We start from the raw sequence: 23,128 nt of genomic DNA on the forward strand, positions 1-23,128 counted from the left end.
TTGAATTTGCGTTAAAGTTGACATGGTGAGTTTCCTTTTTCCTGTTTAGTAGGTGAAATCTCGGAAAAATCAGCTCCAGTATCAATAAGGTAGTTGTGCTGCGATGACTTGTCGAACATAAAGAGACGACGTGAATTCTGGCCAACGTTGTCGGTCGCCGCCACTTCCGACTGGCCTAGTAGTTTTCCGAGTCCTTCCGTTTGTGCGGTAGCTAATTTCGCCTTCAAACGCAAGGATCCTGACACTTGTTCGCTTTGTCACCGAATCGGAAATGATAGAAGCAGATGTTCCCTCGAGGGTTATGGGTACGACCTCTTGACTGAGAACGACTTTGTCCACGATCTTGACTGAAAGTTTCAAATTTGGTGTGGAGCTCACTCACTTGTTTGGAAAGACGCTCAACTCCTCGCCATCCGACGTTTGCTGAGAAACGTCAGGTACGATACTCGGGCGTATAAATTCGATAACCTTGTCAACCTTGGCGGTCACGTTATCGAAGTCGCTTACGTCGATCACGGCAAGAATGCCACGAACCTGCTCAGGTAAACAATCCTTGAAAAACGACTTCAGGATGGCGTCGTTCGCCAGAGACCCAGTTTGATGTCGCATTGTCCGCAAGAAGAGTGACGGCTTCTGATCGCCAATTTGTATACCCATTATCCATTTACGGAGTCTGGTTTCATCGGGCTCCCAGAATATCGAGATAATTCGCTTCTTGCTGGCGATGTACTCGTACTCTGGAGGCTTTTTCAGAATATCAGCGACGTATGGAACGATAGTCTGATCCAACGATTGCATAGTTAACATACCCTACGAGCGTTTCGATGGGCTTCACCAAAACTAATTAGATCATTTGAGCACGCTGTTTCAGCGGAATGCACAGGCCTAGTTGAACTTGCTAGACTCAGACTGCGCTTCAATTTCGGTTATTTTCGTTTAAATACTAAAACTAAATTAAACCATTGTACAAATAAACTAAGAAAAAAACGAATTTAGTAGGTCTATTTAGACCAGCTTATCTTTATCTCACTTGTTTGTTGACGTATTATTCTAAAAAACAATTAATTTAACTAAGAATTGTAAAACAACCCTTTGGCCTGCTATGGCGTACTTGATATTTTGCTGACCTTATTATCTAAAGGTAAAATTGTTCGTTTTGTGATCGAAGAAACGTTATTTGTAGGTTTTCAAGTATGTTCAACTTTATCGTTGAAAATTGTTTAGGAAAATATAAAATTAAATTATCACAGCTTCGATAATACTTTAATGGAATCCAATCCAATAATACGGCATTTGAAGAAAAAATTACTTACAAAATAAAATCCTACTTAAGATTACTATAACCACATAAATAACGTTAATTATCTATTGAACTTTATTTTCTTATATTCGGAGCAAGTGGTCGTCAAGGAGAGTAAATTGTTCTACATGAGATTGCCTTCGTTCGGTTACAACGTCTCCCAAGGAAGAGAACAACCTCTCTCTTGAAGCGGATGAGGCTGGTATGGATACATATTCCAAATTTAAAAAATTTCCATAAATGGATATTGTGGCTTCGCTTAAGTAAATATTGACTTCTTTCTTCATTTATTAAATCCGATAGATTGTTTGTTTGAACTCTTAGTTTTCTTTAAGATAGATTTCTAAATTCCACTACCTATTGTAGTGTTAACCACTAACTGCAGCGTGTGGCATAAACATGGTATATGCATCCAAACTGAGTCCACAATTGCCTTCCTAATATTGGCACCGTTATCTGTCACTACAAAAAAAATTATTTGGGAACGGTTTTCTTAGGGAATCATGTCTTCCACGATTTCTTGTATAGCCTTTTCGCTATTTTCGGTCGTGTGACTGCTTAAGAAAGGCAAGCAAGCCACGGAATACAGTTTTGTGTTGAAATCCTTTTTGGTATAATGACAGGTTACTCCCAATAAGCTGTCGTTTGACCTCGAGTTCCAATATTCTTTAGTTAATGATAGAGACTCCAATTAACCATCTAAAGCTTATTTCAATTCCGATTTAATTTCCTTCATCATTGACTTATTTCCATCCGAAACTAACCATGTTCCTCCTGATGAACAAGGTCTATAGTCTGTAGGACAGGTTTGGCAGATTTTTGGCCGATTTCATAGAACGTTCTATTTATGTACCTGGATAAATACCTAAGGTATGTACCGAACGATATAAATACCCAGGTATTTTACATTAATTCTTGCTTAGTCAAAATCGCGACCCTAATATCCAGGGTCGTAACTGTGCCATAGTTTATTATATAAGTAGATTCTAAAGATTTAATAGACAATATCTTATTTATAGACCGAAAATGGAAAAACATAATAAGTCGTACTCTAAAATTCAATCGAATGAGGGTGTTTAGGCGCTTGCGCACAATAAGAAATCTTTTATCTCAGTAATTGCAAAAACGCCGTTTATTCAAAAGAACAAGCAATTGTAATAGAGCAATACTTTATTAGAATGAAATATGGACTCATTTTATCGGAACCAGAGTTTTGACCCAATTTCAATTTTAAAATTAAATCATGTCAATAAACTAGAAGTGGAGTATACATTTTTAGTCTTTCTGGCGTTAGTTGTCATTAAGAGTTAACGATCCTATTTTATTATCAACATTTGTTTTAGAATTTATTTCTTAATTGTAAAGTTGGCATTTAGTTCACTAATTTTTCGCCATGTCCAACAATAGTTTACAAGTATAATCTAGTTATTTTTTATATCTTGTTACACCTAAAATCACTTTAACCCTTGACCACTACAACGTGATTTTTGCAGGCGCGTTGGAACGTTTTTGATTAAGTGGGGTACAGCTTGGATGCTAAATTTGGCGCCACATTCCAATTGCAAGGTGATACATTGTACCCCTATACACCCGTTTCTAAGCCACTGATTTTAGACGTTCATCGGAAACATATAGTCCTTATAGATAAAAAGCAAACGCTCTAAACCAGCGGTTCCCAATTTGTTTTTGCTATGGAACCCTAAATTATCCAGCTAATTCTGGCGGAACCCCAACTCATTTTTTTTTACATATCTTAAAAGACTCTTGACACAAACAAAGATGGCCACACTGCGAATTCTCGGAACCCCTGTGACCCTTCCGCGGAACCCCAGGGTTCCGCGAAACACCTTTTGGGAACCGCTGCTCTAAACTATATTTAGGTTCATGTGAAGATATCAATATTGCTTATTTTAATACATTTTCTGACCTTCATTTCCGCTTTAAGTTTACACTGTCACGTTACAATCTTGAGCGCCTTCTTCCGTCCGAGGGGATATTAAAAAAGATATTCTTTAGGAAAATTTCGAAAAAACTTCTAATGGTAGCATTAATTAGCGGGAAAAATAATAGCGGTTCCAGCTAGTTGTATTAATCGTAGAATTCGCAGGGCTGATTTTACACTTTTGAGGATCCTTTGTAAAACAGTATTTTTGGGCCCCTAAAAAATCCGACCATCAATTTTAATACTATTAACGCCAAATGTGTGAGATATACAACCCGCCTAATAAAGGGTACCCATTATAACATTCCCTTTTATTTGAATTCGTTTTATACTTTATACAGGGTGTTTGAGAGATGTCCTAATAAACGTTTTCTTCAATTTAACGGTATCCCACTAATTGGCCATCAAAAATCGGCCTTCAAAACGTCGATAAACCGGCAAATGTGCAGTTTCTAATATTCCATGAACACAATTGTTTCCTTATACTAAGCATTTGCTTTTTACGAAATAGATAACAAACCAAATGCTAAATAAAACGAAACAATTGTATTTAAGGAATAATATAAGCTGCACATGTGCCAGTGTTTCGACGTTTTGAAGGCCGATTATATTGATGGCCAATTACTCGACACGGTTTTGTGGAAAGGCTCCAATAAAAATATAATAATAAAAAACCAATAATATTGTTTATTAAATGCTGTATATAGAGTTAGATCTATCGTTGTTAGGTGTGAGTTTTAGCGTTGCGTATTATCAATAAATTTATGGTTATGTTCGCTTGCCGTAGTTGCTTTAATGGTACAACAGAGGTGGCAACGGTGGGAATTTAACCCAAGGCTCCGCATAGACTGGTGATAGTCTCCTTGAAGATAACCCGACAGGTGCTAAAGCAATTAACCTTCGCGTCACCAAGCCCAAGAAATCTCAAAAGGCAATAGGAGACGAGTTTCCAGCCATTTTAAGCAAGTTTATGGCTTCCTACTTCGTCTAGAGAAATGCTAAATTTTCTGGAAGGAAATTAAGTATCTGGTTTTTGAGTTTTTTGAAAGCGCTGGCCGACGCCCCGACCCAGATAAGATCAAGGAAATAGTTCATATTGTCGGTCGGAGTAATGACAAGTCGAACGTAAAAATAAAGTATTTTTTTTGAGCACGAAATATCTCCAAAGCAGTTACAAAATGATATTTTCAAAACGTGCGTAGAAAACAACACGTTTTTCGATGAAGCGGGCCTGGGGCAAGCTTTTAGCGCTTTGTTCGTCCTAGTATCGTTCTCTCTAAGTAGGCTCAGCTTTAATTATCACACCTAGAGAAGCTCGTCAAGAAGACCATCTCCTGGCCTGCGTAGGGGAATACCCCTTCTCTCTCCTCCTTCTGACCGGCGGTGTCCGGTGTTTTTCCGTCTGGCCGTCCGCGGGCGCGACAATATGCCAGCATCCACGGACTTTTCAATGCTACGTTCGTTCCTCGGAATGGTAAACTATTACCAGAGTTTCGTCACCAATTTGCGGTTTATTCGACAGCCGCTGGATGAGCTGCTAGAGACCAAGCGGAAATGGACCCCTAAATGTCGGGAAGCATTCGAGAAATTGAGATAAATTTTGCAATCTGACCTTCTCCTTACACATTTTGATCCAAAACTCGATATCATCGTAGGAGCAGATACCTCGGATTACGGAATTGGGGCGGTCCTCCAGCATCGGTTGGCAAACGGGACGATCCAAAAGGTAAGTCATGTTTCTCGAGCGCTAACACCCACCGAAAAAATTACAGTCAAATGGAGAAGGAGGGTATCGCAATTAACTTCGCGGTTAAGAAGTTCCACAAGATGCTTTATGGTCGGTATTTTGCGTTGCTCACGGACACGGACCAAAAACCTCGTTTATCGATTTTCAGTAGCAAGAAGGTCATTCCCGTACAACCGCCAACCGTCTTCAGCGCTGGGCGCTCATATTAACAGCCTACGACTTCAAGATCGACTACCGGAATACGACGTCTTTTGGACAAGCTGATGCGCTGTCATGGTTAATCGGATCTTCGCCAGAAGATGATATAGTACAGTCTGTTAAATAATGCTTCAACAATGGGAGTTTTCCACTTTTCTTAAAATTTATCGAAACGCGTAAACGATAGAAAAATGAAACCTAATGCATTTTTAATATTTTTTCATTTCCTTGCACGTGGATTTGTCGGTTTTCGCGAAGCCATAATTTTTTACGCGTACACCCCAAATGTCGTTTTTGGCAACTCTTTAAATAATGACGTTACGCCCCTGAACCCGACATTTTTGAATTCAGGGTGGTCAATTCATATTTTGGAAGTGTCACTGCTGTCGCTCTACGACCACGGTACGGGGGTATATAAAACGAAGACTAGGCGCCTACGCGGACGACTCACCCGTAAACTACAAGTTTTAAAATTGAAACAATGGCAAGTGTCATACTTATAAGTATGTTTCTTGTGGTGAAAACCTACTTGGCGGAATCGGTTGAGACGGTTAAATGGCGATCATCTTCTGCTATAGAAGTTATTATAGTTTTCTACACCTATTTTATCCTTTTTTGAATCGATTTTCGTCGAACCTCTATTGCTAAAACATTCCTATACAATATTATTTGAGTTGAAAGGCTCTCAATCGTCGAAGGGAACGACGAAAGTGATATAAGAAGTCTCTTAGTTTTTTCCAAATCAAATCAAAATATGAAACCGGCTATAGTTCCTCAACCGTTGTTCGTAGAGCGACAACAGTGACACATAATGTGAATCGACCACCCTGAATTCAAAAATATCGGGTTCAGGGGGGTAACGTCATTATTTAAAGAGTTGTCAAAAACGACATTTGGCGTTTACGCGTAAAAAATTATGGCTTTGCAAAAACCGACAACTTCACGTGAAAGGAAATGAAAAAATATTAAAAAAGGCATTTGGTTTCATTTTAAGAAAGTTTAAGAAAAGTACAAAAACACCCATTGTCGCTGACTTATTTAAAAGACTGAACTTTGACAGTGTGCCTTTAAATAATAGAGCTTCAATAATAACATTATCATTCTCTTCCGTGATCTTTGTTATATTCAGTTTAAAGCAAGGGTGTTCAAATTTGTGATCTCAAAGATCACCTTTTTGAAGGCTGAGATCGCCTTTTCCAAGGTCGAAATCGCCATAATAGCTTATATTTTGTACAAGAAAAATAAAAACTTAATATGAACATAGATAAAATACGTTGATGAGAACGGTTTTTTTTACTTAAGATGTATGACGGGGATCTCTTATATTACTTAGAAGGATATTATAGAAATAAATTTGAAAATAATAAACGGGATAATGAATAGAATTAATAGTTCATTTATTCAATACCTAATTGCAATAAAATATTCGTAAGCTTTGACAATGAACCAAGTTTGAAATAAACTAATTCATGAAATGGTATTTTAACTACGGTTTCTATAATTATAAAATAAGGGCAATATCCGCGGTAGTACGATCCTCATTTATTAAAGAAAGGCTATCTAGTCTTATTTAGCGGTGATTGAAAAAAACTATTATTATCTTATCGGCATTAGGTATAAAAAAGTTTGCATATTTATCGAGATAAATGTTTTGAAGGTCGAGATCACCATTTGCGAAAGATCGCCAGTTTGGGCACCTCTGATTTAATATATCGAAATAGCGATCTCTATAAATAACCGATTATTGTTTAGAGTTAATGAATTAAATATACAGGGTCTTTTTTTTTGCTCGGAAAAGTGTTTTTTTTCAAAAACTATTTATAGTACCGATTTCAAATTTGGAAGGTCAATTCTCTATACCGGGGGACATCAGTTTGAGAAATTTGAGCGTTTTCGGTAATGTTTTTCACCAATTTTGAAAAATTATTTTTCGACCACTAGGTGCGAGATAAAAAATTTCTATTATAAAGTTGTAGGCCGTCATCGAAAACCCTTAAAAATTGTTCACTCGACGAAAAACAATTTATTTATCAGTGAAAATTCGAGCTTGAAAAATGTACAAGTTGGTGAAGCCAAATTACGATTGTTTGAAACGATAATTGAAAAGGGAACAAGTCTAATACAAACGTAGTAGAGTTTTCACACTTGAAAAAATGTACACGTTTGGTTTTTAAATGCAGATATTTTATTCACATAAATTTTTACAAAACATTTTCAATAATATCACCATTGGCTGCAACACAGGTTTGTGCGCGGACAATTAAGTTCTCAAACGCTTTCTCTACCATTTCTGGTGTGACGTCTCGGCAAGCACTGATTATTCGTCTAATGAGTTCCTCCCTAGTTTCAATGGGCGTGGCGTATACCTTTGCTTTAACGAATCCCCAGATAAAATAATCCAGCGGTGTTAGGTCAGGTGACCTTGCTGGCCAATGCACTGGACCATTTCTCCCTATCCACCTTTCAGGAAACTCGTTGTTGAGGTGCTCAGTTACTTGCCGGGAAAAATGCGGAGGGGCGCCATCTTGCTGAAACCACAACTGACGTCTTTCAGCCAATGGAAGGTCGTCGATTGCGTCACTCAGTTCGTTCTGTAGAAAATGTAAATACCTTTGGCCGTTGAGGTTCGTCGGCAGGAAAAAGGGACCAATCAAACGGTTTCCAACAAGTCCAACCCAAACATTGACCCGTTCAAATTGAACCTGGTGATGATATTCAAAACCCCAATGTGGGTTGATGTCAGACCAAAGATGGCTGTTTTGATGATTAAAGGGCCCATCTCTAGAAAATGACGCTTCGTCGGAGAACAAAACATGGCGCAAAAATTGTCTATCTTCTTCGACAGCATTTAGTAACCAGTTGCTAAATTCATAACGTCTTTGATGGTCTCCGTCAATTAGTCCTTGGTGGAGCGTAGCTCTGTATGGGTGATAGCGATTCTTACGAAGAATTTTCCACACACGATTTGCAGAACAACCCAAATCAGCAGCGGCGTTAGCGCAACTGTGACGAGGATATGCCACAAAGTACGCGAGTACATTGTTCTCGAAGTCTAAATCCGGTTGACCCAATCCGCGAAACCTAGGTTGCAAGTTACCAAATTGATTCAAATCGTGAATTGCTCGTCTTACTGTATTTACAGATGGTGCTCCATTTGGATGTCTTTCTGCGAAGATTTCAGTCACTCTTCTAAGGTTTTGCGCTGCTTCTCCAAAGTAAATGGCAACTATCTCGGTACGCTCAGCTACTGAATAACGAGGCATTGTTCGAAATATTATCAAACACTGATAATAATCTCCCAAAGTTTTCCTTTAAATACCCAATGCATGTTTAGGATTGACCTATAGCCTCGTGTTTTTTAAATCCGGTCGTTGTTTTAACCAAAGTTTCAACTGGATTAGGTAATTCGGTTTCAATTATCGTTTCAAACAATCGTAATTTGGCTTCACCAACTTGTAAATCTTTCAAGCTCGAATTTTCACTGATAAATAAATTGTTTTTCGTCGAGTGAACAATTTTTAAGGGTTTTCGATGACGGCCTACAACTTTATAATAGAAATTTTTTATCTCGCACCTAGTGGTCGAAAAATAATTTTTCAAAATTGGTGAAAAACATTACCGAAAACGCTCAAATTTCTCAAACTGATGTCCCCCGGTATAGAGAATTGACCTTCCAAATTTGAAATCGGTACTATAAATAGTTTTTGAAAAAAAACACTTTTCCGAGCAAAAAAAAGACCCTGTATAAAATAGTACGCGCGTAAAGTTAACGGTAATTTACGCGTTTAAAATAATACGAGGCAAATATAAAATCCCAGGACAGAATCGATATACAGAATTTATGTTCTATTCTTTCATTATATGTACTAGAAGAAAGGAGTAAAATATTTTACTGGCGACGTTATTTAAATTTTATTGTATTCATTACCGTTTAAAACCAGAGAACCCAACTTTTTCCTTCATTCTAAACTATCACTCAGTCTTTGCTTGAACGAAACTTCATCTGTTTATACTTCGATAAATTAATATTCCGATAGGTATGCGAATTTCGTTTATATTTTGGGGATCATTTTCTTATATAGAAAAGGAAAAAGCCCAAGCTGTTAAAATGCAAGTATGCCCAGTAATTCCGCGGTTTTCTCACGTTAATTACCACCAGTAATGACGCTAAGGGTAGGGCTGAGGTAGGCTATAGCTATTGGGCTTAAGAAATATCAATTTCATGAGCTCTATCTTTTTTGCGGTAAATCTTTTTTGCGGCGCCTATCAACGAATGGGCTGTAAAATTAAGGGGGCATCCGTTCATCAATCGAATCGGAACTCAAAAACGGTGGCCCAAATCGAAAAAATGCCATAGAACATTTTCGATTCCAAATGGCCTCAGCGACCTGTTGCACTCCGTTATAACCACCATTTAGGGAACACCCTGTATAGGCTTTAAATTTGAGACAGTAAAATAAAAAAACACTGCAATAAATATTAAATTTGTGAAGGGACAAATTTTAAAAATTCCAAAAGAGATATTACATTTGGGACAGGAGAAACTAAAAAAATGCATCAAAAACATAAATTTGCGACTTTTCCCCCCTCCAGCTTTGTAAATGTTCCTACGCCACTGGGTTCACATGGGCGACCCATATTAAAAAAGACTAGAAAATAAAGAATGGTTCAAATCCTCTATCAATATTGATTTTCCTATCGTTGTTGCTATTTTTCCGCAGTTTTGACATCTGAAGATGGTAGGAATCCAGTTTGCCGCTTTGTTCATCCTGGTTTTGGTTAGCATTAACGTTAACGAGTCGAATGGGTTGCCGGTTGAAAGAGGTAAGCAAGTGTACATCAATATCCTTCTTTTCTTTTGCCTAGTTCAGTATGCATGTATTAATTCTGAAATAGATTAAACGCTTCCATTTCAAAGATGTTTACCTTTTTGGAATGAATGAAGTTTTCGTACGATCAAACTTCTCTTGACATTCGTTTGAAAAAGTGCTGAATAATAAAATGTACGACCGTTGTCCTTTAAATCTAAACCCCAATGTTTCTTTTTCAGTACAACGTAGAGGTCGAACACGGTATAGAACCATGGCACCACCACCTTATTATAGCGACGATCAATATGACGCTGAGATGAGAGGCAAATTCAATTAAACGCGACGAATCTACATTTATCTGCGGATACTAATATGAAATAAAATAATTTCTTTAATGCGTATTTTGTTAACAACGATTACCCTATTCAGTAGTTTGCACGAAAGGTTCAAGGTGGAACACTTTGAAAGCGGCTTATTTCTTCAAAGCTAAGAATAATTTCGCGTTATTTTTACGTTTAAAATTTTCTTACAATTAATTGTAGTAAACCGAAGAACTCGATATTGACAAATGCAATTGTGCGATACTAATTGATAGCTCATTAGGCTAAAGGATTCTTTTCGATAAGCTTACGATAAATTCGTCGGCTACAAATGTTTTATAAAAGAGACATATATTTTATTAGTGGCGTCGGAAACCGGGGGGTGTCAGTTTGGGCGATCGCCCCCTTGAGTATTAAAAAAAAACAGGTCTTGACCCATTTTGTTTTATTGTGGCGGCCAATATTTTGGTAATAAATCCCCTGAGAACCTAAAGGAACTTACGAAAAGTTTTCAAAAAATCCACAGAAAAAAGGAGAACCCAGCGAATACTCCTTCCCCACATAAAAAAGCAGTAAAGACTGGTTTTCACTGGGCTAAAAAACGGCGGAAACTGTTTTACGCAAATATATTTCCGGCGGATTTCCCAAGGCTTTTCCGCAACTGGTTTTCACTGGGGATTTTTTCAAGCGGTTTGTAATTTGGCGGTATCGATAGCGCATGCGCTGAAGATTGTATCTTTACTGACTCACAGAATTAAAATGGACGCCATAGACAGCTCCAATAGCAGTCCATCGATTTTCTTTCATTTCATTGTTTTTAAAACATCTATTGGCTTTGTCATATAAAAAAGGATAAGCGCGAACCTCTTCTACGAATAACTCCTGTTTGACTACCATTCATTCTTTTTTGTTTAGAAGTCATCGTGACAAACTGACTAAATTACAATAACAATGTTTATAAACTAAACGCGTCGCTTTTTAGGCCTAACAAATTGAATCAAAGCGAGAGTAGTGAGCTAGTGACGTCAACGCACGATCTACACTGATTGGTTAGCGCATTGCGTTGCGTTTTAAAAATTCGGAAAAATAGAACTTCCATTCCGCGCTTTTTCGAGGAATATCGCAAGCTTTCCGTAAAATTTTGCGGAAAATGTTTTTTCGGCAAAAGGCGCGGAACGCCAAATCCGCTGTTTTTTAGCCCAGTGAAAACCAGGCTTATCACGGTAAACGCGAGAAGACATTTCTCCCTCAAACGAAAAAATCCCGCGAAAATGTGCAGGTTTCCCCGCAGTACTGGCCACTTTAATTATCTTGTCTACGTAGCTAACATTACAAACAAGGTAGGAACGAAACTCTAAAAGGTCCGTATCTATGCTGGCGCCATTTTTTGTTAAATAAAACTACAATTCTATTTGTGTTTATGTGGGTTGTGATATAATGCTTTTAATAGGTAGTTTCTATTGCAAAAAAACGGGTAAGTCCTGTTTATAGAAAAAGTATGTTGCAATAGGCATAATTATAAACGCTTTTGATCCTTACAATCTTGTTAAAATGAGCTACGCGCTTCCATCTATTTTAGTCGATTGTGTCTCACGCGATTTTGCACGCGCTAGTGTTTGTCTTTCATTCAAGGTATTATTTCTAGAAATTATAATAATAATATATAATAAGATCGTAGGGGCGGTCAACCTTTTAGACTTAAGAGCCAATTCGAAAATTTGAAATATGTCCTGGCCTGTGAGACTAAAGGGACTTTCAAGTAAGACCTAGTAGATTTGCAATTCGTCATTCACAAAGAACGACGATCGAGTGACGAATTTTTAAATTGTCTAGAAACGTCTCTTGAAAGTCCCTTTAAATTGAGAGCTCAAGCATTCCAAATAAAACTACCCTTTTTATTTAAATTTGGCTGGTCTCTAACCAGCCAAAGTTTCTTAGCTTAAGTTGTCTTAGGCCTGTAGTGGTGCCTTCGGTATTAGCCTAGCAGATAATTATTATTATACATATAATAATTAATGAAAATATAGTGTTTCTAAGAACCTAACGCTCTCGTACAACAAACTGCTCCGTAAAGCTTATAGTTTTGGACTTTAAAATTATTCTTCTATGCTTAAGATCCGAACGTGGTTAAAAATAGGCTTTCAGTGACTATAAACTATTGTTAACAACGTGGAATAGATTTAACATGACATCCGCGTACGTAGGTACTATCAAGTTAGCAATCCAGTACACATTGGGTACCTGGTTTCTTTTTTCCGCAAAAATGGGATGAAAAGGAGTGGTACCCAGAAGTGGGAAGAGAGACACCTACTGTGCGGCGCGATGTCCGACATATAACATTATCACGACCCATTTAAAAAACAAATAAATTGTAGTTTGATTTTTTTAAATAGATCGTAAATAGATTTTGAAAAAACATTGCACGTTGGACCAGTATCAAATTGGAATCTGACATTATGATCTTCAGCTCTGTCTCTCACTTTAAGCGTTGCAAATGCTTTCGCTCTATCGTAAGATGTTGCGGCACATTCCACCGGCCTGGGCTCATTTTGTGGACTCTTTAGATATTCTGGTTCATGAGCTACCGGTTTCCGAATTGTCTAAAGAAGAGGCTGTAGTTTTCAGCGGGCTCAACTCACCCGTATTTTATCGATCTTTGGCGAAGCAAGCGTGTTCCTTGGAGTCTCGGGGCGAAGATCGTTGGAGGGGCTTTTCTCCGCACCCCTTGTATGTACAAGTGTAGTGGGGAAAAATGTCCTGCCCTCTAATGGCCACGTGGTCTTATCCCTTAAGCGTTTCCGGTCAAAGAACGGTTACTCCATGCCGGTCTTGTCGCGGACAATCTGTTTATTTTGTGATTCGCTAAGCGAAACAGTAAGACATCTTTTTGTAACATCTCCGGTAGTTCAGGAGTGGTGGACTTGGCTTTTTATTGCTATTTTAAAGCTCCCAGTTTCAATTTTTGTATTTTTTATCCGAGACTCGTTCCCAGTTTATCGTTTTTTCGATTTTTCCGTCGACCAATAAGAGGCCTCCAATTATCTGGTCTATAGCAAAATTGCTTTCCGCGGTTCTTAAAGACGAAATATGGTGGGGTCGTAATTTGTAAAGTGTCGGGGAAAAAACGCGGGTTCCGGTGCTGACAAATCGAATGAAAGCGTGTGTTCGCAAAGAAACTAATGACCAGTTGAAACTTTTAAAGCACGATATTGATCAAAATTCTATTGTGTTAAAAAACATTTTATTGAGACTATTTAAGATAATTTATTCATTGCTAATATTATGAGTGTTTAAAGATTTTGTGTTGAAAGTTTCATTTCGTTTCACTATTTCATAACTGCTTGAGCTTTGTTTTATTTACTCGTTTTTAAATGTATATAATTCTTTAGGTCTTAATACAAATAAAACATAAACTCTGAACTCTGAATCCAGCGATCCGAGCTCAAAACTCCTAGTAACCTCTAATCAGTGTATGTAATATCGCAAGATCCTGATTTCTTTTCGGTTTACATTGTTTAAATTTAAAATTTTAATTATTTTTCGTATTATACGTTTAGCTTAGTACCGAAGGTATGTGGGTTTAAGTACTACGGAAACATATAAATAAAATTAAAATTATCTTAAAGTGGTCAGTTTTTTAACTGCATGTCTTAAGTTTTAATCAGCGACCGCTATATGACGACCCCGATAGTCTCCATCGGTGAAGTTTTGCCCTTGTATGTCTATTTTCATAATTGCATTTCTAGCTGCGTAACTGTAACTCATTTCGGATAATTTCCTCGATGTTGAATTTCGAAATTGACCGAAAAGGCTCTCAATAGTAGTACCATTCATTTTTCTGGGAATAATGAAATAGCCTGGGTGTTCTCCCATAATAGGGAGAAGGTTCCATGTCTGCCATAAAGGAAGGCATTTTATTACCCACAAATCTACAGTGTCATTTTCTGCCATTTTAAAGATTTCCACAAGTGACTTGTTTTCCTCTAGGCGTAGAGCCGGACCAAAAGTTATCACATTTGTCGCTCGCTCTTCCCTATTTTAACAATCTTTACAGCTTCCCGGACCGCCATAGAAAAGCACCAGAAATACATGAACCGAAATTATCAGCGTCCTATTCCTCTAACACGGGAGGCAAGTTCCCCGTTTACCCCCACCTTAGTGGCGGGATGTCATCTTCTCCTTCTCGAAAAGAGAACCTCCCCACCTCCACGGTGAAGGTTTGAATACGCTACCTGGCGACGGCCGAGCGAAACTTTCTCGAAAAACAAATAAATAAATAAAATATGTTGCTGGGGAAAAATTACAAGTGCATCCAGTGTCTGTGGAAGAAAGGCTGTCACTATTAGAAGAAACGTCCAAGGAAAGAATAGCTCAAACATATCATCGTAATCAGTTAATTGTTATTAATTAATGAAGCCCAGTTAACGACTAATAAAAACTAGTTTAACTTGACTACGTTAAAAATTATAAACAATAAATATTTGTATTATTTTGTTACAATAATTGTACTTGTTTTATTTGAAAAATAAATCTGAATAGAAACATAAAGGTAGCCTTACTCGTAAACGAAATCATCATTTATGTTGTTTATTTCTACTAGTTCTTTTCTTGTGGTTTATTTCAGTTTCTTCTTCTTCCGTAGCCTTCTGTTTCTTTGGTCTTCCCATATTCTTTGCTACTGCAGGTCTAAATATTTTTATCTGGGTTTCATATATCTTAAGTAGCTCCATTAAGTAATTTATATATTTTCCGATTCTAATAAAACTAAGTATTTCTTTGTTCTTTCATACATAAATGGTCTTTTAAGATTAGTTGAAAAGGTTTTTAATTCATCTACTTTTTCCATATTGAACAGCTGCTCCAGCTTCCGCCTTCCACTGACCTCTCAAAAACAAAACACGGCTAAGCCTAGGTTTACAGACCACGTTTCTCACGATCTTCTTCGATGAAATAATTTGTCTTAGGCGGTATAGTTACCTGTGGTGCATTCGAAATTTTCCCTGTAGTCGCGGGAGGCGGAAAATTAACAAGGCCTCGCTTGTTAACCCTCCCCTTTCGCACGGGGAAATTGCCGTCCGACAAAAATATGCTCGCTGATAATTTCGGTTCATGTATTTCTGGTAGCACTTCTTATCAATTTCTGGATCTATCCAGTCTTCGCTGGTCCACGCTGGGGTCCGTGACACTTTAGCCTTTAGTTATTCCAGCTCTTTTTGAGTATCTCTCAACGCCCGCTCCATATTTTGAAATCACGTATTTATACATTATCTTTCTATCTTCAGTTTCTCCTCGACGATTTTTTGCACGTATCTTCGTGAGCTTCCCTGAAGGCGGCGAACTGCATTTCCATGTCGGGTTTAGATGACTAATTGCTGACAGAATAATCGACGGTTGCAAATCTGAACTCGTCGTCGTAAGGGTAGGATTTGTATATCCTTCTTCGCTAGGAATTTCGTCATTCTCACTTCGGTCTTTATTCTTATCACTTTTTGTGGGGGACTCCTTTGTAATTTTCACTGTAGTTTCTTTCTTTTTCTTTGTAGTTTTGTTATTTTTAGGCACTTTTTATTATTATCTCTCCCCCGGCACTTCTGAGGAGGTGGTTTAGGGGAAAGGGTAAATTTTCACCTCCTTTCGTCTCAACCTAATCGTGTAAAACTAGTTTCTGCTTCAATACTAAACGTAGAATGTAAATATACACCGGCCGTGTCATAGCAATTACGCTTACGTTTTCGAAATGGGCGAAGAGTTGACGCTCTTTATTGGTTTCTTTATTGGGCTAGCATGAAAGTTCGAAGAGAACTACCCATTTTCATACGATGGAGATTGGTGGGGAACCAAAATCTGTATCCAGCCTTGTCTAATTTGTTTTACGTTATACAGAAATTTGTGAACTTTAAAAATAAAAAATATATTAGTTATCTTTATTACAGAACTTTAAATTTCTTGAGGATTTTATTTTTTCGGAATTTTGATGGATTAGACAATGGTTGAACAGGGTCAGACAAGAACGATTCTCTCCTATTCGATACCGTGTAGCCACTTGCTGAGGATAAAGCTGGCAGTGTTAAAAATAATCTAGCTTCCTTGGCTATATTAGAATAATTAACATGTTGATGCACCTTCCAAAATTCATACACATTTGATTCTTGGCGAATTGGATTTGGTTCAATATACCCAGAAGACTAACTTCTTTATAGAACTTTCCTTTTTGGCAACTAACACACTCCACAAACTTTGACTCTCATCTTTGCCTAGGTCGTCCTAACACTCAGTATCATTATCCTCTGTGTCTTTTATTTGTAAAAGTCTTGAAATTTCATTCGTGAGCAACATGATTGATTTCTTGTTATTGTCGATCGGCAAAAGAACTGTTTATATCTTGGATCAACGTGCATGCTCAAAATATCATTTCTAAAGTCTAGAAACCGTAATTTTAGGGTTTTGAGAAATATGTCGGTGATATTTCTGGCACGTTCCTGTGGCAATGAAGCCTGTCTCTATTACGGAGGGCAAGTCGTGGATAACAGGAAAAACCATTGACGAGGTTGGGAAGTCTTCCGCGCTTAAATGCGTCGTGGCTTCTTGAAAAGTCTTAAGAACTCTTATTAGATTTCTTAAAATATACTTGTTAAAACATCATGATCCGTATCAAGCTCAGATAATGCTTGTATTTCTGTGTTTTTTTTTTGTTCAAATAGCCTTTCAATCATAAAATACGAGCTGTTTCAGTCAGTTTCCACGTCTGGTATGAGTTGTTTTTTTATTCAAATACGGCAAGTGATTGGTTTCTCATTACACTGCGTAGATGCTACTGAAGTACCCAACGACTATCCTACATTTCCTTAAAAATGAATTAATTTTTTAGTGCTTATCCAGATTGTTCCTTGAAGCCTTCCCAACAATCTTTAATGGCAAACTGAAGGATAAGACAAAAACAAGAAACATATATCCAGTTCGTGTTTCTTATTGCTGCTACAACATTAGCACCATTATGCGTCTCTACAAATAGGCGAGTTATTTCTGGCCACAGGTCAATTTCGAATGATTTCATTAGACTACTTATGCAGTGGGCTTTTCGTGAAATGGCCTTACAGCAAGAGTTCAACAATAAGCCTAAAATTCTTTACGAATAAAGTGACTAGTTAAGCTCATGTAGGACTCTCTAGTCTTAGCTTTCCAGAAATCAGTAGTGAACGCAATTCCGTACATCCCTGCAGTTGCATGTTCTTTGAGCTGAGCTTTTATCTTCGTGACTAGTTCGTTAAAATGATTTGGAATGTGAGTTCTACTTAATGATTTACGACTTGGTATCTTGGTTCTAGCTTCTCTATCAATTTCTTGAATCCCGTATCTTCTACAATAGAGTACGGTTGAAAGTCGAGAACTATCATCTCTGAAATCAATCTTGTAGTTGTTTGCGCCTCTTGGTTATAGTTACCAAATTTATCTTTAGCTTGGGTAAAATTACCAAGTGGAAATTGCTGCAATGTAGGTTTTGCTTTAGATTGTTCATTACAACGCTCTAGATACTTGTCAAATGATTTCGCATACTAGATGTATTTTGACTTTTGTAATTAATATTGACATTTAACTTCATGAGTATTCGGTAATTTATTTATTTCACATACAAGTCAGTCCACCATGACAAAAATTATACTCTCCATTGAAATGACATAATTGATCATCAAAGTACTTCCATATTAGACTGGTTTTCCTTAGTTTGAATTTTGGCTCACTTGAACTAGCATTTAATTGAGTTTTTTTTTCATTTTCAAAATTGGAATTAACACTTATCTTCGACAAATACCTCCATGATTAATTACACTTGTAAGCTTCTCTCTGAATGACTGTTTACGTCTAAAAAGTCCTTGTAGTTTACCGAAACCAAAACTTTCATCTGTTTAAAAGTTACACGTGAAACATACGTCACTTGGACCAATAGCATGGGCAGAAAAATTTACGAGGGGTCCGTCATTTCGAGGAATCTCGTACGTGCCTTGATTCCGTATGTCAAGAATCTAATCCGGAATCTGGAGAATCTAACATCAAATATACAAATCATCGGAATCTGGAATCCTGCTCTAATCTATGAATCACGGAATCTGAAATTGATTTAAGGAATCAGTCATAAGCCTTGGTTATTTGAAACGGTTTTAAGCGATTTAAACTGGCTCCACTTATGGTCGAAAACGATTTGAAGAACTTTGAAACCTTTTTAGACGTGGCTGAAGTTGAATCCAGGAATTAATTTAAATTCATGCATATCACTTAAATCTACATGTTAAGCATTTTTTTAGGTTGAATGTAAATCGGCATTTATAAAGTCTGGAGCGTCAGCGTTTTTGGGGTTGAACTTAGGCGGCATTTATAAGTTTGGAGCGTCAGTGTAGTCATAGTCCCCATGTTTCGGGTCTTTCCTGTCAGTGTGATTTTCTTTTGTTTCATAGTTTAGTAAGATGATAATCAGGGGTCTTTCGATTTACTAGCTTGTTATCTAACAGTATTTGCAACCGCACCAAGCGGTTGATCGATTCATAATTGCCAAATAGCCCTCCGGTTTTTTAAAATGGATTCCCAACGATGTAACATTGGGCTTCGGTTGAATTCAAAACATCTCCGTTGCTGAAGCATAGAGCTGCTAAAGCGCGGTTGGATAGCCTTTCATTTCGTTGATGGTTTACGTCTTCAACCAAGTAATGTCTCATCCCGCGCAAAGTAAAAAATCTCTAAGTTCTAAGTTTGCAGAATTTTTATACGCAAGCTTAACGTACTAATTAACTTGATTTCATTAAACCCTTTTAAATTAATTCAACAAATTTATTTCATATAAAACCATAACTATTGGACCCTCCTTCAATTCGTACTTTCCTCTGGCTTTTTTTAAGGGTATTTTTAATTTTTCCAGAACAAAATTTGTTAGTATTGGTTTAGCAGAACGGAAAATTGCGAACCTGACGAGTTTTGCAAGAAAACCATCTTCTTTTAAGTGGTTATTTAAATGTTTGTCGGCGTAAGACAGAATAGCCTCCGACCACGAGTTCCGGAAGTCATCGTTGTATTGGTTAAATTCCACATCACACTCGCATTTGACTAAGTCAGTTATGAGTTTAGTGTAGGCGCTGTTATCATCCGCTTTTGCGTTGTGCTTATTAAAAAAAATAGGTTTATGATACCAGCCTCGGAAGATTCAACGATAGCTTTCACTAGCCCTGCTCGCGATCAGTTACCATTGGAGCATTTTCTCCGAATTCCTTCAAGAAAAATTGGTGCGTGGACATAAACTTCCTGGTATGTAAGAGGAACAAAATGGGGAAAATATTGTTCCCTTCAACTGCCATATTTTAAAAACCAAGCGATGAAACGCTAAAATTTCCCAATTCGAATGTCATGTCGTTACTTATAAGTTGTTTGACGTCGAGGTTCACACTTGATTCTTCCAAGAGCCACCGCCTTGGTATGACCCCAAACGTCAGAAAACTCTTCAATTCCCTTCCCCGTTTTCATTTAGCTATGATATTTGATAACGGGCTTTTGTTTTCTTTTTTCCCATCTTCGATCGTATACGGTCACAATGCGTATCTTTCATCTTTTACCCCCTAACGTGATACGCGGAGGGAAAACATCGCCACCGAGGATTCACTAAGTTGAGGGAAATTTGTTATATTTTGTCTTCACAAAGTATTTTTTTTACCTTTGATATAATATGAGGTAGGCCCTTTCTTAAATACCGTAAATTCATTTAAAATGATCGATTAGGGTCAGCCAGGCAATTTCTAACATGCTCCTTAAATTGTAAAATAATCGATTAATGGACGGTAGGTCTCTGGTAGGCCCTTTTAAAAATTACCCATACCTCGTTGAAATATACAAAATATTATGATAATTATCTAAAAATTAAGTTTGTCACCTCAGAATGAAACTAACTAAACACGCTGTAAATTTAAATTTCCTTCCACGGCCTCTGGTGACTCTTTCCTTCGCAGACGATTTAAATTCGTTTGTAACCACGAACACAGGTTTCCACATTTTAGACAACGAATGTGCCAATTACTCAGCAGTGAGTAATGCCAAATTTAATATGGATAAGAGCAGTGGCCTTTGGTTAGGTAGCTGGAAAAGAAGGACGGACGAACCAATCAATATAAAGTGGAATAGCTTCGAAATAAAAATTTTAGGTGTTACGTTTACTGCGACGGAAGACAGTCTGGAAAATTATCTTAAAAAACAGACGAAGTAAGCAACTCTATATCTGATATCTCACGAACCGGGGAAAATTTATCGTTCAAGACTCGTGCGCAACTTTGCAACCTTTGTCTATATTTTACCGATTTTATACCAACAAACTGATTTATCAGATCGTCTTCTCAGTTCTTGCGTCGACGTGGTTTGGATAAAAGATAAACACTGGCTTAATAGAGAAGACATCAAACAGACTACCTTTCATGGTGGTCTTGGCCTACAAACACTTAAGCAACGGTGGATAAATTTAAAAATCTCGTTTTAGAAAGGTGTCACCCTGTAGAGGAAGCCTTTGTCAGCTACTACCTGAAAAAGACAAACGTGTATAAAATGAGCTACGAAATTTTTGGTCTGCATAACATAGACCTCACTTAAAATTACGCCGATATATTTAATTTTTGGAGCACGTGTCCCATACGTGTAAAAAAACCATCCCATTTTAAAGGCGTACTTAGGCTTCCGATTTTTAATAATCCATACGTGAAGTTCGATTTTTATCACCAAAAATGGAAAACTCCAGGTTTTCAATTTCTGAGCGACATCTTCAACCAAAGAGAAATGCTGTTTGAAAACCTATTTGTTAATTCCTACCGAGAAAACTTCGAAATATTACGCGACCGATCGCTATTATCAAAAGTAAATATTAAGATAAAGTCTAATACTCAATTCAAATTTTACCTTCCACCATGCTTGGTACCTTTTTCAAAGAGCTAGCGATCACATGACTTATCTATCCAATGAGAAATCGTTTTCACCTACGCGAGTAATCTTTATAAAATAGTGCATTTAGGGAATTCTGGTATACATTTTTTTGGTCCGTGAACGCGTCGGCTGCTAATATTTCTGTTAGGTTTGATTTTCTAAGTCGGAACTCTCCTTAGATAGGTAGGACCGTATAAAGTTAGAAGAGTAACTACAGATTAAATTTTAGAATTAACAAACATGCCTCGGAAGAATATTTACCACCCATAGGACTTGTTAGTGAACCGAAAGCACAATCAACGCAATGTAATTTCTATTTGAGCGAAGAATTTGAGAGGAGAGCAAAGGCTTTAGGAAGTAAACAAACACAAACTGAAATTTTGGGTACAATAATACCATTCTCGGTTTGGAATGATTTAAATACATTTGCTAAACAGAGAAAGGATGGTTTTAAGGTACAGAAAAGAAAGATAGAATGTGTTGACAAAGAAACATTAACTGATAAACTCCAAGAACCAAAAAGGAAAAAAACAATAAACCTCTCAAATAGATTGATTCTAGTGGAAACTTATATTTCCAGTCTTGTTTCAAGTATGTTTTAAATATTTATATATATTTTTAAACAATTCATAATAATAAATTATTGTTCATCCAGGTGGACTCCAAATTAATTACAAAAAAAAAGAATAACCAAATTGAACAGTTGGAACTGACATTAGAAGACTCGTTAATCCCAGTCTCTACAAATTTTTATGATACACCAATAAGGCTATTGTTTGCAGTTGATGGTACACTGACTGTAATTACTCTTTTCAAGCAAGTTGAACATTTTAAATATATCACTGATAATGAAGAACTTGACGAAAATGTTATGAAACTTTCAATATCTGCGCTAAGCCCAAAACACGTTTTCTGTACAGGAATACCGGAGGTAATATTTTGAAGCATTTTAAAATATTAAGAAATTTAATCCATTTCTCTTATAGTTTGATTGTGAAAACACCACCACTAAAAACCTTACAACTATACTTTTCCCATTTGAGCGATTGTCCAGTTTTGCATATTCCACCCAAAAATGTACCCTAAGCCAAACTCAAAAATAGGATGTAACAGTGTGGAAATTGCAGAGGTCTTAATTGGTAATAAAATTTGATTCTAAAATATTTCAAAATTATTTTTACTGCATTTCTTTTAAATTTGTTAGTTTATATAAATTTTGGATAAAAGGAATTATTTTTTACCTTTGGACTAGCAGAAAATTTGCCTAAATTTTAATATTAAATTTTTTTGTACGAAAATAGTAGAATAGTAATGTGGTCGTATATGTATAAGTTTATTAGATTTTTTAAATTTTAAATAAAATATAACCCAAAAATTCCAAAAAAAAACTAACTTTGGAAATAATTTAATTACAAGTCTAAAGCGTTCGGAAAATCGTATTCTCAATTGGTCTAATTTTCCGCTAGTCCAATTGATGCGGAATGACGCCTTTTTAATTTGCTAGTTGTACCAAAAGTAAATAAAGAGTTTTACTTTTGGTTGTACATGGTTATTCTATTTAAAGGTTTTCGATATATGTTTATAATTTATTCTTAATTTTTAAATAATTATATATTATTATATTTAGTTTCTTTAAATCCTTTTTAATTTTTGGTTATTTAGGTATATTAAAGATCAAAAGAAAAGGAAGGAAATAGTTACCCCAAGGAGAAAACTGAAACGCAGATCTGCAAAATCATCTTGCCCAATTAGTAAACTTACGCCAACATCTCGAAGTAAAAGGTTTTTGTACAACAGAAGAGTACGATACACTCAACATAAAAAAATTCAACAATTACTTAAACAATTGGAAAATGCTAGGTTAGA

General features: G+C 36.7%; 1 long non-coding RNA gene across 1 annotated transcript; it reads left to right on the forward strand.

The window, feature by feature from the left end:
• Positions 1 to 9,114: 9,114 nt before the first annotated feature.
• On the forward strand, positions 9,115 to 10,399 carry LOC149933943 (uncharacterized). Its single transcript, XR_016482373.1, has 3 exons — positions 9,115 to 9,224; positions 9,909 to 10,011; positions 10,238 to 10,399. It is a non-coding gene; the product is annotated as an uncharacterized LOC149933943 (long non-coding RNA).
• Positions 10,400 to 23,128: the final 12,729 nt, after the last annotated feature.

This window comes from Leiobunum rupestre, chromosome 7 (assembly GCF_980474605.1).
Source record: "Leiobunum rupestre chromosome 7, qqLeiRupe1.1.hap1, whole genome shotgun sequence".
NCBI lineage: Eukaryota > Metazoa > Arthropoda > Arachnida > Opiliones > Sclerosomatidae > Leiobunum > Leiobunum rupestre.